Source organism: Eumetopias jubatus, unplaced genomic scaffold (genome assembly GCF_037043125.1).
Source record: "Eumetopias jubatus isolate StellerSeaLion01/CBP00866 unplaced genomic scaffold, mEumJub1_p1.0 scaffold_6, whole genome shotgun sequence".
In the NCBI taxonomy this organism is placed as follows: Eukaryota; Metazoa; Chordata; class Mammalia; order Carnivora; family Otariidae; genus Eumetopias; species Eumetopias jubatus.
Window position 1 is genome coordinate 51,091,054 of NW_028274812.1, and position 19,040 is coordinate 51,110,093.

General features: G+C 39.2%; 1 protein-coding gene and 1 non-coding gene across 2 annotated transcripts in view; one reads left to right on the plus strand and one right to left on the minus strand.

Moving 5' to 3' along the window:
* METTL24 (methyltransferase like 24) overlaps positions 1–19,040 on the plus strand; it is a 95,594-nt gene that overhangs the window by 3,114 nt on the left and 73,440 nt on the right. The window lies entirely within an intron of this gene.
* Positions 14,621–14,693, minus strand: TRNAR-CCU (transfer RNA arginine (anticodon CCU)). Its single transcript has one exon. It is a non-coding gene; the product is annotated as a tRNA-Arg (tRNA).

Consider the following 19,040-nt stretch of genomic DNA (forward strand, 5'->3'; position numbering starts at 1 on the left):
GATCTTTCCCCAATTGGGAATGACGACAGAAATGCATTCTGATTTGTGAGTTGCTTTGTACATGCTACGACCTGGTAATCCATTTCAGATTGAATGTTTTGTTCCCGCAGTTGTGCCTGACGGAAAGGATTGTATTTCCCAGAGTGACCCCTAGGAAATGCTTACTCCTGAGACACTGATATGTAAAAAGAAAATATAAGAATCTTACCATTTCAGCCTATTATGAGTAACTCTAAATGTCTTGTTAAAAATGTATAAGAAGGAACTGAGTTTATTGCTATTTTTAAAATATTAATTTTTTAGCCTCCTAAGGAAGAACTGTCCCTGGATTTCCTTTTTTTATTTACTTTTTTTCAAGATATACATTCTAACTTCCTCACATTCCTAGATAGTGGGAATCTTGAAATTGTTTCATTTTCCCATTTTTTTTCAATTGAATTATAATGTTCCTCAAAACTGAAAAGACCAGTTATCTAATCTCTTCTCCCACTTCTGGGAACAGAGTTTGAGATCTCTTATCTCCCTGAAGACAAATCTTGTTCCTTTTTTAGCCTCCTATCGAGATGTGAAATGTAAGCTCAGTGTGCCATTACATAATTGATATAATGAAAGTTTGAAAGTTATGTATTAAAAACCTTGGACCTCATTTTATTTAAAATTTTGTTTGTTGAGAATAGTGGTAAACAATGTGATTTAGTTCTTGGTTACTTTGTGGAAGGCACCTACCAGATTGGCGAAGGAGAAAAAGTTCTGTTCTATTTTGAGGATGGCTTTTGGGGTGGATGAAAACCTGCATGAAATAATTGGGTTGCTGAAGGTTTCTTGTCAACGTGCTTCCTTTGCAGGTGGTAGAGGCACAAAAATTCAGCAATTATATTGCCACTTTAATCACAGCTTATGCTTCTCTTAAAGAAAATAATCTGTTATAAAAAAGAGAAGTGAAGTGTAGTCTCATATAATTCTTTCCCTCTTTCTTCCTCCCCTTCTTTCACCCAGCCATGCAAGAACTAGCTCTAAATATTACTTCTTTCCCAGCAGAGGTGGTTACCTTAGAGCATTGTCAAATGGGGGCATGATGGATAAATACTGCCTTTTTGGATTAGGACTACCCTGGAACCCATGCATTTTTGTCTATACAGAAGCCTTCCGTCAGAGCTCTTAGGCTCCCAAATCTGCACACCACACATGCATAAACATTTCCCTGTCATTTTTTTCCTCTTCCTCCTCTCTTGTTTCTTTCTGTTTTTTCTCACTGTGATGACATGGGTGAAGTTCTTTGTGGGGGGCATTTGTGGAGGACTAAGATATGGTCTCCATGATTTGTGCTTCTTTTTTTTTTTTTTTTAGATTTTATTTATTTATTTGTGGGGGCAGAGCAAGGGGGAGAGAGAGAATCTCAAGCAGACTCCCTGCTAAGCATGGAGCCTGAGGTGGGGCTCGATCTCAGGACCCTGAGATCATGATCTGAGCCGAAATCAAGAGTCAGACACTTAACCGACTGAGCCACCCAGGCCCCCCCGATTTATGCTTCTTCATGCAGTCTTGGGTAGATGTTTGTCTTACAGGTTAGCAAACCATGTAAAAGACAGCAGCACAATCTATGGCTCATTTGCACAGGAGAAGCACTCAACACAGGAACCAAGCTTCCCAAAGAAATTTCTTCTCTCTTATCGGAGATATTTTACTTGACATTTAATATGTTGGATAGAAAAGTGACTTCTGAGTCACAGAGCCACAGAAACCAGCAATGTGCTGGTTTGGTTTGTTAGTTACAGATCCTTTGGAACAATGTGTCAGAAGAAAAAAAAAGCTGTTTCCTCTTCTGCAAAACCATCTGGAAAAATTTGGTCTTTCTTCCTCACTTCTCATCATCTTAGTTTTCTAATTTCTGTGATTTTCATCAAGGGGGAAGAGGTAGATGCATAGTCTAGTCCCTTGATAAAGCCAACTGCCTTAAAAGTCCTTATTCTTTACAAAATACTTGCAGGTAGGTTTGAATGACTTGTAAAATAGGGCCCAGCAGTAGTTTCCAGCTACTTGGATTTTTGCTGTGTACCTGCATTTCTGTCCTTCAGGGAACAACATTAATCAATCCTCTCACACTGTCCTCAGGAGGCAAAGCATTTTCATTTTAAACAAAGTCGTTGAGGGTAATTGAATGAGCTCTAGCAATATGTGGGTGTGAAATAGCAGTTGCTTGGTTTCAGAAAGAAAAGCAGGTTTTGATTAAAACTTTGATGTGTCTGAGACGTGGAATAGGCCTCTGTACTCCTTCCAAACCCTGCAGTTCCTCAGAGAGCATTCTGTGGGCAAAGGAACTGCTAATGGAGGCTCCATTGTTTTTCAACAATTGGCAGTGGAGATTTTAGGTTTCTGTGTGCAATTCGTCCAGTCCATTTTCCAAGGAAAAGAAAACGCTATCAGTTTCCTCGAATTGGATTTCCCTTTTCGTCTGTGAAGAGAATCAGAGTTGTGTAGTTAAACTGGAGCCTGTCAAGGGTAGTCGGCATTTGGGTTTTTCCATCTGTGCTATGACACCTTTGGAGTCCTTGTGCTTCTAGGGAGTTTGGCTCTTTATTCTGTGATTCATAGAAAGTAACAGGAGCCTGCTTCATTTACCATGAGACACACACGAAAGAAGGAATCTACTAGCATTGATAAACTTCTTTTAAAAAAAAGCAGCCCTTGAGTTCTCTGGAGACCTCACATGGGTCCCTTTGATGGCCTGTGGAGTTTTCTGCTGAGAGAGGATGGGAAATTCTGCTTTGTAAGAAGCATTTTTATCCTGTTCAAATGCTTGAAACAAAATTGAGCTGTAGGAGTCTCACAGAGTAGGACCATATGTAACTTAAACTAATAGCAAGCTGAGTTGTTAGTGGATGGCTCAGAAGGTAGATTTTGTCCATGAAGAATTTTGTTTGAACCATACAGTGTTTTAAGTATTTGAACGTAAATGTCATTAGATGGGACGTATGGTGTCCAGTGGAATCCAGCTCAGCGCTCTCTCCATTTACTTTGCCTCTCTGATCTCTGAAGGCATTTGAAGTTGCAACCCATTAGCCGGATGTCAAAATTAACAATTGTTTTTCCTAAAAAGTGACAAGCGAGGTCAATGCTGCTAAGCTCGATGGCCCCCGGGCACACAAAAACTAGATGCACAGAAGCCGAAGGTCCTTTTCAGTCGTTCCTAGTAAAGAAAGATGAGTTTCTTAAGGCTGGATTTGGATAATGGGGAGAGTAAGATTGTAGGGGAGTATACTTAGTTAATGTAATGTTCTTTTGGTTGTAAACAAGGAAGAATGGGCTATGATCTAGCTTAAGCAAAAAAAGCCAAAACAAAAAAAAATAAAGAAATTTATTGAGAAAACTTGAGGACTTCTCACTAAATTGGAGGAAGAGTTAAGTGACCACTCTGTGTGGAGAAGGAGCAGGGCTGCTCAGGAAATCCCAGCTCTCCTTGACCTTCTCCCTAGAGTGTGACCATAACAAGACTCCCCTCCCTCAACTCCAGCTTGATGTCTCTAGATACTCACCTTGCATCAGCCAGCTCTAGCCACAGCCAGAAACAGAACCCAGGAGTCCCCTTCCTGTCCCAGAAACCGTTCTTAGAGAAAGGGGAAACCTTCCCTAAGTTACCCCAAGAAGTCAAGTCCTTGGCATTCCTTAACCATTTAGTATAATTATTGTACAGTTTTGCCGTTAGGGTTTTGTTTTTCTCATATTTTATTCTATTATTTTAACTAGTCCAGTTCAGGGATCTTGAACCTGAGCACCTTGAAACGCAATGTAGGTTTTTTGTTAGTTTGTTTTTTAATATGCTAGCATCTGTGTCTCTGTGTGTATTTCTTTATTGGTTAGCTATTCATTTATTGGTTAGCTATATCTCTCTAGATATATTCTTTTTTTTTTTTAAGATTTTATTTATTTATTTGACAGAGAGACACAGCGAGAGAGGGAACACAAGCAGGGGGAGTGGGAGAGGGAGAAGCAGGCTTCCTGCTGAGCAGGGAGCCCGATGTGGGGCTCGATCCCGGGACCCTGGGATCATGACCTGAGCCGAAGGCAGACGCTTAACGACTGAGCCACCCAGGCGCCCTAGATATATTCTTATAGATAACCTTATTTTCATGTAGCATTTGGCAATAAGTTGGCATCTTTTCCATATTTCTCATTTTTTTTATTCAGTTGGGTACATGCACACAAGATCTTTGTAGATGCAATATTTTCCTTTTTATTTGTTTAAGTAAGAAGTTATTTGTGAGGACTTTTAGTAGAGAAAGTAAACATAGTCAGTATGCAGCCCATTATCCCAGTTAGGGTTCTCAAGCCAAAGTTAGTCTTATGTTCTTTGATTTTTTCCTGTCAATGCAAAAAAAAAAAACAAAACACCTGAAAAATTCTTCAGAGCATCTAAATATTTACATCCCTGTTTGCAACTGGCTAGCTTGAGATTCTTTAACATACGATTACTTCTGTATTAGGAGTCTCTTGGTTGCAAGCGACAGAAGTCCACTGAAACTGGTAAAAACGGATTCATTGGAGGAGTACCTGGGTAGATCTGAGGAAGAGCTGCAGAAACCAGAAAGGCTCTGGGAACTTGATTATGGACTGAAATGAGCATCGCAGACCTTAGTTTTTCCTATGACTCATGACCCCATAGGTAGTGGGTATTTATCATTCTTTTTGACCACACCTTTGAATTTCCATCCTGTGTTTGAGGAATTCTCTACCTTTCTAAGAAAAAAAGCCAAAAAATAACTTTCTCACTCTTCCTTGCACCTTGAGCACATTCATGATATACCTGCATGAGAATTTGTTTGGTACCTTAGAGATTCGAAGAAGTCAGTGGCATGAGGACCACAGAGCGGCACAGTGGCCGAGGTTCTAGAGGAGGTATCCGGTGCCCAGGGTGGTGAAATGAGCCATGGTGTCTGTGCCCAGGAGTGGGCCAGTGTAGTCCACACTGGTGAGTAGGGTGATATTCCTGGCCTTGAGATTCTGTAAGCTAATAAATCTTTAATCAATTCCTTTTCTGCCTAACTAGCCAGAGTGGTTTCTATTGTTTACAACTAAGAACCTTGACAGATCAATAAATTAGAACTGGCAGTTTGGAAGGTTACAACTGTAATTTTCTCTCTTCAATTTTCCTTGGTCTATTTCATTCAGATTTTAGAACATGATGATTGGGGTCCAAGTGAACTATGGGTTGAGGGATCTTTCCCTGACAAGATAATAACATTTAGCTTCAGATACTAAATTACACAGATCTGCTAACTTATCACAAGAGACATCAAGCCCTTTCTCATGCCACCATTTGTCTGGGGTATTGGGCAGGAGGGGCGAGTTTATGCTGTGATCACAAACAGCCTTCACATCTCAGGGCTCATACTAACACCACTGTGTTTCTTGCTCATGCTGTGTATCCATTGCTGGTGGGCCAGGTTGGGGTGACTCCCAGTGCTGTCATTGACTTCTCTCTGGATCTCAGGCTGGTAGCACAGTCCCCATCTGGAAACTTGCCGGTCACCTTGGCAGAGGGGTGAGTGCTCTGGAGGGTCTTGCATGGCATTATGAAATGTCCTGGCTAGAAGCCACACGCAGCACTCCTGCTCACAATTCAGGGGCCAGAGACCCAGTACGGGAGGACAGAGGCCTGCCATGTGCTCAGAAGTCCGAGAGCTGGAAATGCTGGATGACCACCACTTCTGGCCACCACACTATGGTAGCCCTTCAATCATCCGCATCTAAATGGGCATCGTCTAGGTCATGTTTCTCATTTGCTGTTCTGAATGCCTCACTGAATATGCATATTTGACAGTACTGAATAAAGCCCGAGAAGCTCTTTTCAGGGGGCTGGGTCTAAAATGAAGCAGACATCTGAATTTAGCAGAACAGGGAAATAAAACAAGGCTCGATTTATATCTTATAAACAGTGCTGTGGCGTGTCCTGGAGTTTGTTAAATACAGTGCTTCTCATTGACATTGTTTATGTTAGATTCCTCGCACAGAGTAGTGATGGGATGATGGTCTGCAAGTCTTTTTTTTTTCCCTGGGAAAAAGAAAAGCAAATTTTGAATAAATAAAGCCATGCATCTAAATGAGCTGAAGGCCTCTGGGGAGATGACTCAAACTCCATGTTTAAATCTATCTTCATGGAGACCACTTACTTTTGGTTGGAGCAAGTTGAAAGACTTGTTCTCAGGACCTGGCCCCAAATCAGAGGCAATACTCGTGTTGTATAGTGTTTGCTGCTGTACACAATATGACAGCAAGTGTTTTTAGTTTATTTTTCATCTACTTTGAGTGGAGCACAACAAATCACTCAAAAATCCTAATTAACAATATGCTCTTTGAGCACAGTGATTAGATCACATGTGGAAGGAGGCCTCATCGTCCAGCAGGTTTGGGGGTAGAATATGGGGAAGCCAGTGAAGGTAACACATGAGATCCCTGGGGACCTGTTTATGTGGATTTGCAAATGTCATGAAAATACTTTGTTATGATGCAGCCTCACCTGTGACATGGGCTCATCTTTTTATACTTGATGTTAGGAGTTTAAATTCTGCTCTGCTACTCACTGGATGTAGCGTACCTCGTCTGAACTTTAGTTTTCTCCTCTGTGAAAAGCAGTGGTGCTTAACCCACAGAGTAGTTGTGAAGAGTAAACAAGAGCATGTAGGTGAAAACACCTAGCCTGTGGGAATAGTTCAGTCAGTGAAGATGGTCTCTGTTCAGCCTTGTGTTGCTGGCTGGGAAGCAGGCCCCTGGGCATCAGAAAGCTATAGGTATGTATGTCTGTGGGATATAAAGCCCAATATTCACTGGGATATTGAATATTTCTTTTACTCTTGAAATTTTAAATTTAATTTAATTTTTATTAAGTTTTTGTTTTCATTCCAGTATTGTTAACATACAGTATTACATTAGTTTCAGGTGTGTAATACAGTGATTCAACAATTGCATATATTACTCAGTGCTCATCATGATAAGTGTTCTCCTTAATCCTCATCACCCATTTCCCACATTCTCTCCCCTTCCTCCCCTCTGGTAACCATCTGTTTGTTCTCTATAGTTAAGAGTCTGTTTCTTGGTTTGTCTCTCTCTCTCTCTTTTTTCTTTGCTCCTTTCTTTTGTTTCTTAAATTCCACATAAAAGTGAAATCATATGGTATTTGTCTTCCTCTGACCGACTTATTTCACTTAGCATAATACACTGTAGCTTTGTCCAGGTTGTGGCAAATGGCAAGATTTCATTCTTTTTTATGGCAGAGTGATATTCCATTGTATATATGTACCACATCTTCTTTATCCATTCATCTATTGATGGACACTGGGGCTACTTCCATAATTTGGCCATTGTAAATAATACTGCAATAAACGTAGGGGGGCATGTATCCCTTTGAGTTTGTGTTTTTGTATTTTTGGGCAAATAGAAGTGTGATTACTAGATCATATAGTGGTTCTATTTTTAACTTTTTAAGGAAACTCCACGCGGTTTTCCACAGTGGCTGCACCAGTTTGCATTCCCACCAGCAGTGCACGAGGATTCCTTTTTCTCTACATCCTTGCCAACACTTGTTTTTTCTTGTGTTTTTGACTTTAGCCATTCTGACAGGTGTGAGGTGACATCTCATTGTGGTTTTGATTTGCATTTCTCTGATGATGAGGGATGTTGAGCATCTTTTCATGTGTCTGTTGGCCATCTATGTGTCTTCTTTGGAGAATTGTCTGTTCCTGTTTTCTGCCCATTTTTAATTGGATTATTTGTTTTTTTGGGTGTTGAACTGTATCAGTACTTTTTTTAAAAAAGATTTTATTCATTTGAGAGAGAGAGAGAGCATAAGCAGAGGGGCAGAGGGAGAAGGAGAAGCAGACTCCCCGCCAAGCAGGGAGCCCGGTGCAAGGCTTGACCCCAAGACCTGAGATTATGACTGGAGCTGAAGGCAAACACCCAACCAACTGAGCCCCTGAGGCGCCCCATATCAGTTCTTTATATATTTTGGGTACTAACCCTTTATTGGATATGTCATTTGCAAATATCTTCTCCCATTCAGTAGGTTGTCTTTTTGTTTTGTTGATTGTTTCCTTTGCTGCACAGAAGATTTTTATTTTGATGTAGTCCTAATAGTTTATTTTTGCTTTTGTTTCCTTTGCCTCTGGAACATAGTTAGAAAAATGTTGCTATGGCAATGTCAGAGAAATTGATGACTGTGCTCTCTTCTAGGATTTTTATGGTTTTGGGTCTCACATTTAGGTCCTTGATCCATTTTGAATTTATTTTTGTGTTGTTGTAAGAAAGTGGTCCAGTTTCATTCTTCTGCCTGTTGCTGTCCAGTTTTCCCAACATCATTTGTTGAAGAGATTGTCTTTTTCCCATTGCATATTCTTTCCTGCTTTGTCAAAGATTACTTGACCATATAATTGTGGGTTTATTTCTGGGTTTTCTATTCTGTTTTGTTGATCTATATGGTATTTTTGTTGTTGTTGTTCCAGTACCATACTGTAGTTGATTACTACAGCTTTGTAATATAACTTGAAGTCTAGAATTGTGATACTTTCAATTTTGTTTTTCTTTTCCAAGGTTGCTTTGGCTATTTGGGATCTTTTGTGTTTCCATACAAATTTTAGGATTGCTTGTTCTAGTTCTGTGAGAAATGCTGTTGGCATTTTGATAGAGATTACATTAAATATGTAGATTACTTTGGGTAGTATAGACATTTTAACAATATTTGTTCTTCCAACCCATGAACATGGGATGTCTTTCCATTTCTTTGTGTCATCTTTAATTTCTTTTTTTTTAGATTTTATTTTTTACTTGAGAGAGAGAGAGTGAGAGAGAGAGAATGAGCTGGGGGAGAGGCAGAGGGAGAGGCAGACTCCCTGCTGAGCAGGGAGCCCGAGGAAGGGCTCAATCTCAGGACCCTGGGAACATGACCTGAGCCAAAGATAGACACTTAACCAACTAAGCCACCCAGGTGCCCCTCATCTTTAATTTCTTTTATCAGTGTTTTATAGTTTTCAGAGTATAGGTCTTTCCCATCTTTGGTATTTATTCCTAGGTGTCTTATTATTTTTGATGCAAATATAAATGGGATTGTTTCCTTAATTTCTTTTTCTGCTGCTTCATTATTAGTGTAGATTTCTGCACACGGATTTTGTATCCTGCGACTTTACTGAATTCATTTATCAGTTCAAGTTGTTTTTTGGTAGAGTCTTGGATTTTCTATATATAGTATCATGTCTTCTACAAATAGTGAAAGTTTTACTTCTTCCTTACCAATTTGGATGCCTTTTACTTCTTTTTGTTGTCTGATTGCTGTGGCTGGGATTTCCAGTAGTATGTTGAATAAAAGTGAGAGTGGACATCCTTGTCTTGTTTCTGAACTTAAGGGAAAAGTTCTCAGTTTTTCCCATTGAGTATGATGTTTGCTGTGGATTTTTCATATAAGGCCTCTATTATATTGAGGTATGTTCCCTATAATCCTACTTTGTTGAGGGTTTTTATCATGAATGGATGTTGTACTTTGTCAAATGCTTTTTCTTCATCTATAGAAATGATCATATATTTTTTACCTTTTCTCTTATTGATGTGATGTATCACATTGATTGATTTGCAAACATTGAACCATGCTTGCATCCCAGGAATAAATCCCACTTGATGGTGGTGAATCATTTTCTTTAATGTATTGTTGAGTTTGGTTTGCTAGTATTTTGTTGAGGATTTTTGCATGTGTGTTCATCAGAGATATTGGCCTGTAGTTCTCTTTTTTTGTGGTGTCTTTATCTGTTTTTGGTATCAGGGTAATGCTGTCCTCATAGAATGGATTTGGAAATTTTCCTTCCTTTTATATTTTTTGGAATCATTTGGGAAGAATAGGTATTAACTCTTCTTTACATGTTTGGTAGAATTCACCTGTGAAGCCATCTGGTCGTGGACTTTTGTTTGTTGGGAGTTTTTGATTACTGATTCAATTCCATTGCTGGTAATTGGTCTGTTCAAATTTTCTATTTCTTCCTGCTTCAGTTTTGATAGGTTCTATGTTTCTAGGAATTTATCCATTTCTTCTAGGTTGTCCAATTTGTTGGTATATAATTTTTCATAATATTCTCTTATAATTGTTTGTATTTCTGTGGTGTTGGTTGCTCTTTCTCCTCCTTCATTAGTGATTTTATTTATTTGAGTCCTCTCTCTTTTTTTTTTTTTCTTGATGAGTATGGCTAGGGGTTTCTCAATTTTGTTGATTTTTCAAAGAACCAGCTCCTGGTTTCATTGATCTGTTTTACTGGTTTTTGTTTGTTTGTTTTTAGATTCTATACCATTTATTTCTGCTCTTATCTTTATTATTTCCTTCCTTCTGCTGGTTTTGAGTTTTGTTTGTTCTTCTTTTTCTAGCTCCTTTAAAGATGTAAGGTTAGGTTGATTATTTGAGATTTTTCTGAGGGTTGAAAGTGAGGGGATGGAGAAACATTTATCATGCAAATGGATGTCAAAAGAAAGCCAGGGTAGCAATACTTATATTGGACAAAATAGAGTTTGAAACAAAGACTGTAACAAGAGACAAAGAAGGAAACTATATAATAAGGGGGATAATCTAACAAGAAGCTATAACAATTGTAAATATTTATGTACCCAACATGGGAGCACCCAAATACATAAAACAACAGTTAATAAAAAACAAAGGAACTAATTGATAGTAATACAATAATAGTAGGGGACTTTAGCACCCCACTTATGTCAATGGACAGATGATCCAAACAGAAAATCAACAAAGAAACTAGCTTTGAATGACACACTGGACCAGATGGATTTAAGGGATATATTCAGAACATTCCTTCCTAAAACAGCAGAATACACATTCTTTTCAAGTGTACATAGAACATTCTTCAGAATAGATCACACATTAGGCCACAAAACAAGTCTTAACAAATTCAAAAAGATTGATGTCATACTATGCATATTTTCTGATCACAACACTATGAAACTGGAAATCAACCATAAGAAAAAATCTGGCAAGACCACAAATACATGGAGGTTAAACAACATGCTACTAAACAACAAATGGGTCCAACCAAAAAATCAAAGAAGAAATAAAAAATTACATGGAAACAAATGAAAATGAAAACATAATGGTCCAAAATCTTTGGGATGCAGCAAAAACAGTTCTAAGAGGGAAGTTTATAGCAATATTCTTGAAATTTAAAGCATATATAATATTTTCGGCCATATATAGAGAGAGAGAGAGAGCTGGAATATATATATATATTTAAGATCTTAAATAAAAGCTTACAGTAACAGATAAGTTTTTGTTAGAATTTTTATTATTATTTATTTATTTATTTATTATTGTATTCTTTTTTTAAGATTCTTTAAATGTTTAAGTACTCTCTACACCTAACGTGGGGCTCAAACTCATGAACCCTGAGGTCAAGAGTCTCAGGCTCCACCAACTGAAGGGCACTAGGTGCCCTTCTTTTTCTTTTTTTCCTGTTTGCAGTCTCACTCCCTGTGAAGGTGGGGCACTCATATGTCTGGCTCACCACTGTGTCCGCCATGACTCTGATAGTACCAGCACATAGTAGGTGCTCAATAAATACCAGTTGAATGATTTTAATCATTGCAGTGGTAGACCTCTGTGTTTGAGGAACATCTGAATCTTTCAAGAGTTACTCCAGAGTCCCTTCCAGGTGTCTGATTTCCAAATCAGGGTATTCCACTACAAACTTGGAACAGAGCACCCAGCATTGACTTTGCTTCAGACATTGGTGATGACAGAACAGAGGTCACAAGCCATATCCAGCCCGTACCTGTTTTTGTATGGCCCATGAGCTAAGAGTGATTTTTATAAATGAACATTTGCAACTGACTTGATGTTAGGATTTAAACCCCAGTGAAGCAAAAAACTCTCCAAAAAAATTCCATTCTTCTCATTAGTAGATCTATATGATAAAAAATTGTGCACAATTGTTATATTTTGAGTTTCATCAGTAAAAATGTTGTGGAAGCTGTGAATTGTGTAAGACTGATGAATCACAGACTTGTACCTCTGAAACAAATAATACATTATATGTTAAAAAAAAAAGATAGTAGGAAGGGAAAAATGAAGGGGGGGAAATCAGAGGGGGAGACGAACCATTAGAGACTATGGACTCTGAGAAACAAACTGAGCGTTCTAGAGGGGGCTGGGGATGGATTAGCCTGGTGATGGGTATTAAAGAGGGCACATACTGAATGGAGCACTGGGTGTTATATGCAAACAATGAGTCATGGAACACTACATCTAAAACTAATGATGTAATGTATGGTGATTAACATAATAAAATAAAATTTAAAAAAAAAGAAATGGGAAGCTGGGAACGTGCGTGCCTGAAAAAAAAATGTTGTGGAAGTTTGTTTTTTTCTCTTGTTACGTAAGTACGTGCTTAATATCCTTGATACTGCTTCTTGGCTCACAGTCTAAAGTATTTACTATCTGGCTTGTTATAGAAAACCTTTGCTGACCCCTGCTATGGAAGTGGGCTCAAGACCACTTAACTATGACCTCCACATGGGGGTAACCACGACCTTCATGAGAAGAATGGTCTTGCCTTCCAATAGGGACACTGAGAAAAAACCTTTGGTCCTCTCTGACCATTCATAGGAATGTCATCATAAAGTCTTCAGGGTCTTTGTTTTAAGGCCATTGCCATGCAGTGAACGTTAAAGTGAGTTAAATCTTGGCGTTTGTTTGCTACTGCTGGTGACCCACCTTTTCTAACACAAGTCTGTTTTTGGGGCAGACTATATTATGACAGTCAGCTGACCCCATCTTTTCCAGTTTCTGGGGTCCTGGCCCTTAATACTTAAGATGGCTTGAGCCATGTGCTATGCGAGGTCCAGTACTTTTCCTGCCCTCTAATGTTCTGGTGACGTCTGAGGCTCACATTTGTAGGTCACTCTCTCTGAATTCCTACTTAGTGCTCCACCTCAGGCCACTGCTTTCTCCTGTCTGCTCTGCCCATTTCTTTACTCCCCCAGCGTGACACCAACACAGGCCTTGCTGAAGGTCTCAGAGCAATAGTGAGAGATACCAATGCAGTTCAAAACAGAAATCAACTTAAAATTGATTACTTACAGTGTTCTTGGCTGTTGAAGATTTCCTACTGGCTGTATTTTCTTCTTAGACTCATGCACCATTGAGCCTGTCTTCTCTTGTCTATACTTCAATTCCTTTCTTCTGTTTTCAAGGCTTTAAGCCCCCGCTGCCCACTCTATTCTCTTGAGCTTCCAGCAAATTCCAGATACATGTCATTTTCTTACTCAGGCAATTTATCTTCTTCTGTTTTCCTCTCTCCTTCCAGGCCTGGCCTAGAGATGAATTATGCCACCCTGGTAGGAAGGCAAAATCGGCTGCAATCAGCGTTTGTTTTAAAAAATCATGTTTCTCCATCCTCTTGACTGTTACACAATCCATATTATGTGCTCAGCACAGTGCCTCGGATATAGTAAGCACTCATTACATGTTGGTTGTTCTTATTATTAGGAGAATCGTGCCAGTTTCGGTCCAGTGTTGGTCCCCTCAACCTAACTATGGCTACTGCTTTTTTTCTTTTTTTTTTTTATGGGGTGGGGAAATGCATTATTAGGGCATTTGGGGAGCAGCAATGTATTGCTTCATGCAGAACCTCCTCTTTCCTTCATGCATGTCTTCATTTCCTCCTGTGACTTTTGGGATCCCTGGCGAACTCTATTGCCTTCTGTCTGTCATGGAAATGAGTTCACACAGAGGCTGCTGATGTGAACAGTAGGGTTCAAGAGTTCCTGAAAATAACCCGGCAATTGCATTCTTTGGTATATACCCAAGAGAACTGAAAACAGACGTTCACACAAAACATGTACACAAATGTTTATAGCAGCATTATTCAGAATAGCCAGAAGTGGGAAGCAACCCAAATGTCCATCAGCTGATGAATGGATACACAAAATGTGGTATATCCATATGACAAAATCTTATTTATGTTATTGTATAATATAAAAAAGAAAGAAGTTCTGATATATGCTGCAACGTGGATGAACTTTGAAAACATTATGCTCAGTGAAACTAAACAGTCACAAAATGTGACATATTACATCACTCCATTTTAATGGAATAACCACAGTGGGCAAATTTATAGTGACAGGAAGTAGATTAGTGGTTGTCAGAGGCTGGGGGTGGGCAGAGGGGATGGAGAATGACTGCTCCTGGGAATGGAGTTTCTTTTTGTTGGGATGAAAATATTTTGGAATTAAATAGTGGTGATGGTTGTACAATCTGTATATATAAAAAAAACCACTCAATTGTTTAAAATGGCAACTCTTATAGTATGTGACTTACATCTCGGTTAAAAATAATGCCCAGAAGTCCATGGAATTTATGACCAGTGTAAACTACATGCTTTTCTCTGTTCAGATAAAGATATATTAACCGTGGGAGACTCCTGGAACCCCCTCCTGATGGTGCTTTTTAATGGGGATGGGTGTGTTCAGCAGAAATGTGGAATCCATTGTGTTTGCTTCTCTAGAGCATTTGTATTAAAGGGAACAGCAATTATACCAATACCTTCCTTTTTTAAAAATTATTTTATTTTATTTTAAGTAGGCTCCATGCCCAATGTGGGGCTTGAACTCACAACCCTGAGATCAGGAGTCGCATGCTCCACCGACTGAGCCAACCAGGCGCCCCCGATACCTTACTTTTAAACAACTCTTCCCACGCTTACAAAAGCTCGCTGTGTCAGTGTCCTAAGTGGTTCTCATAACAGTCTTATGAGTGAGATGGTTGTTATTTTCATTCCACTAAGAGGGACCCTATTAAATAGCTGGTTCAAAGTAAATAGAGATTAAAACCCAGGTTGGCTGAGGTCAGATTTAATATTGTTTCTACTCTGTGCTATGCTAGCATCCATGTTGAAGTCTGGATCTCAGGAAAATATGTTGGATTACTGTAGATTTTAGCCTTGATATTAAGGCTTTTTAGATCTTTTCCAAGTCAAATAATCTATTTTAAAGGTTAATTTTAGCTATTTTTGTCAGGTTGGAATTTCAAGCATGCTTCGCCGTGCTTAAGAACAAATTTGAACTGATTGTATAATTATGATAGGGAATGTTCTTTTGAATAGTGAATATTCATTTCGTACAGAAGTAGTAAAAGAAAATGGCTTATTTACCTAATGTGCACTAAGAGGACATTAACCTCCATCAGGAGCAGACGGCTACCCCACTTTTGGAACCTAAGTGTTTGACTTCATTTGGGTACCCTGGATACAGAGAATTGTTTTGGAAAATCTGAACGCCTAGGCCTTACTCCTGGAGAGGGAATGTTCTTATTTATAAATCCGAACCACTAGCATAGATGGGAGCCTCTTTAACACACACAACATTGTATCCTTCCTTGTTATGGTGATATGTTGAGTCAAGGAACAGGAAAAAAAGAGTACTATCTCGATGTATAATTTTGTTTTTAAAAAATATAGTCAAGCGAGGATGCAGATAATTAAAATAAAGGCACATAGGTTTGGTCAAGTCATTAGCTTAATAGGAAAAACAGATCAAAAGTGCTCTTAAGGTTTTTATTAAAAATTTTTATTTATTTATTTATTTATTTATTTATTTATTTATTTATTTATTAAAAGATTTTATTTATTTGACAGAGAGGGACACAGCGAGAGATGGAACACAAGCAGGGGGAGTGAGAGAGGGAGAAGCAGGCTTCCCGTGGAGCAGGGAGCCCGATGTGGGGCTCGATCTCAGGACCCTGGGACCATGACCTGAGCCGAAGGCAGACGCTTAACGACTGAGCCACCCAGGCGCCCCCCTCCCCCATTTTTTTTTTTAAAGAACAAAACCATATAAGAATGGGAGAGGTGGGTAAGGGAGGTTGGAAATTTAATTTTCTGTGTCTTTTATTTGAGGAGTTTTTAGATTATAGTTATTTTGAAACCAAAATTTTTCAATTTAAAAATAGAAGTGGAGAAATAGCAGATTGGAGTTTGGTGGAAAAAAATTAGAGGGAGAAGGAGAGTACAACAGGGAGGCTCTGTGCAGGGAATTCTTATGTTCAGTTTCTTCCTGAATTTCCTGTGGACTGTGTAGACAGGAGTTTCAAAATTTGATGAAAACAACTCGATGGAAGATGAGGGACAGGCATTCTAGAATAGTGAACCTCTGTTTGCATACACATTTGTTTGTGGTTGATTTCAGGGGGAGCGTGGGCCTCACGGAGCCCTAAATTCTTAATCTGGGAGTGGATCAGAATCAGTCATAGGAGTTTGCAGAATACAGATACCTCTGCCTCAGCTACCCCGGGCCTCCTGCGAAGGACCCCTCCCTCTCTCAGGGAGGCGTGAGTGCTGGGGTAAGACTTGTCCACTGTGATTGGGATGGCTGATTCCTAAACGTGGTGTAGAAGCTTAGGCAACTAGTGTTCACCGTTAACTGAGAGCTGCCCCACTGTGATGGGTTTTGTCTCCTGGAATCACCTCGCTGCTGGCTGGGCTGAGCCCTCAGGAGATGGAGCCGGGAGTCCAGCCCAACAGCTGGTTGAGTCCGGACCACACCAGGCCTGGCCTGGTGGGAGATGGGATACTGAGGTGTACAATCCTACTGATGGCCAGTTCGGCCCTCCTTGGGCTCCTGAAGCTGTACCTTGGAGAAGAGCCATGTTTTGTTTTCACAATAGTAGCCAATGGCTCCTCCCTGCTATTGATTTTTATGCTACTTCATTTGTAAATAAGTGCTCATTTTATGTCATAAAAACGTTGAATGTTAAAAAAATATTTTTAAAGGCAGACAACTTCATGGCTTCTTGAGAAACAAACATAATGGAAGTTATGGTCATCTCTTCCACGCTTCTGCTTATCCACAGTCCTACTCTATGTATTTTTCCAGCTACACACTGACATTAGTCTAGCATCTTTCTAAGTTGATTGATAGTAATAGGGCACTGTCTCTGTGCGCTTGTGGAATCTCTACAACCATTCAATTAGCAAGGTGAGTAGAAGCCTCTAATGGAAAGTCACCAGTTGGCAGTCATTGGTCAGTTAGGTAGAAGGTAGTTAAAGCAGTGATTAACAAAAAGTATACACACTGTCTGTTTTAACTCAAAACCTGCATGTACATTCATTTGCCAGTCTTTTGTTGTGAGTATGGCCCCTGGCTGGAGTTCTGGTCTTGCAAAACACCCTTCTCAGCTACATCACTCATTTCCAATTTTGGTTTCTTCAAAGTAGAGCAAGAACTTAACACTTGTGAAGCAACCCACATGCAGAACACCTTTAGAATTCAGTGATTTTGTTCTTCTATCTTACAGTGACTTCACTCATACCTCATGTAGCAGCATTTAAAAATAGCGCCTAACTTTTACTGACTTGGTTTTCTTTATGTGCACAGATTTCATCAGTTTACCTAAACTTCAATTAAATTATAGAATTTCAATAACTTGTACAACTGATAGAAACTGGTTTGGGAACAAACCAAATGACTCCTGGGGAAAATATAACTAAACTAGTAGCAGCACCAGAGCACAGATAGAGAGGATGCTGAGGGTCAGCTGATCTGACAGGTTGGTTTGGTAGAGAGGTTAAGAGTGCTTCTGCTATAATATATGTTGAAGGAGATAAAAATTGTGCACCATGTTTTATAGTATGTTGGAGTTACTTTATTTGTAAAACAAATTCCTACAAGGAGGAATGCATTTATTTACCTGTAAGAGAGTATACACAGCATAGTTGTGGCAGGTAGAATGTTGGGAACTAGATCAGGGCAGTTACGATCAGAAGGTGCATCCCTGCAAGGCTTTGTGGGATCAGCCCTTACGACACGCGGAGTTTTCACCTCTATGCCAACAATTAATTGTTCTGCGTTTAACAAATCAAATTTATAGTGGCAAGTATTTATAGTTTCAAGGTTACATGCCAACCCTCTTTGGAATAATGAAAACAAACTTTCAGTATAGTAGAAAAGCTCTGTGCTCTTCTTAACAAATAGGTTTGGCTAAAACCTAACTTGGTGATTTCAAGGTATAGAATATGTACAGGTATAGCTTAGATTTTATAACTATGTAAATAGTTATTACCCTTTTTATCTATCAAACATTTAAGGTTGGGGCACCAGGATGGCTCAGTTGATTAAGCGTCTGCCTTCAGCTCAGGTCATGATCTCAGGTCCTGGGATCGAGCCCCACAGCAGGCTCCCTGCTCAGTGGGCGGTCTTCTCCCTCTCCCTCTGCCCCCCTATTCCGCTCATGCTCTCTCTCTTTCTAATAAATAAATAAAATCTTTAAAGAAAACATTTAAGGTAGATAATAACTTATTTCCATCTAAATAAATAAATAGTATTTATATTTAGCTGGATTAAGGTATTACTATAAAGCCCAGCTAGTGCATTTCCCTATTTTCATCCAAAGTAATAAAAAATTTGTCCTCAGTCCCAAGAAATATATCATGTTCTTCCCTTCACATTTAAATCAATGTGAAAATGTTCCTTGGAATCATTTCTGTGGTGGATTGTAAAAGAAGTAAGACACCTTGTGTTCTCACAGGTTTGTAGTCCGATTAGAGAAACCAGACCAACATACTTGAAACAGATTACACCAAACATTTGATTAAGTATAAAATGAGAAGTACAAGCAATAATTCTTGTTGAAGAAACTGTTTTGCATAGTTTATTTTGCACATAGTAAAGGCTTGAGTGGTTAGGAAATTTGGGGGAAGTATGTGGGACTAAATAAGTGGAATTTGAACTGATTAGTGAATAAAGGAAAGAATTGTGGGTAGGACAAAAAAGGTATGTTCAGGACAGGAGGCATTTAGGGAACAGACCAGAGAGTAGGGTTTGTTTTGTAATCCAGGAAGGTCCTATAAGATCCTAAGAAGGTCCTTGTGGTCTTTATCTGAGCATCTCCTAACTTCCCTGAGTCTTGGCAGCGAATTGTCTTTGATTCCATGTCTTTTCTTTCCTTATTTCCCTGAGAGTGTCCATAAAACCAACGATCTCTTCTAGCCTACCATTCAATCTCTGATGTTGTG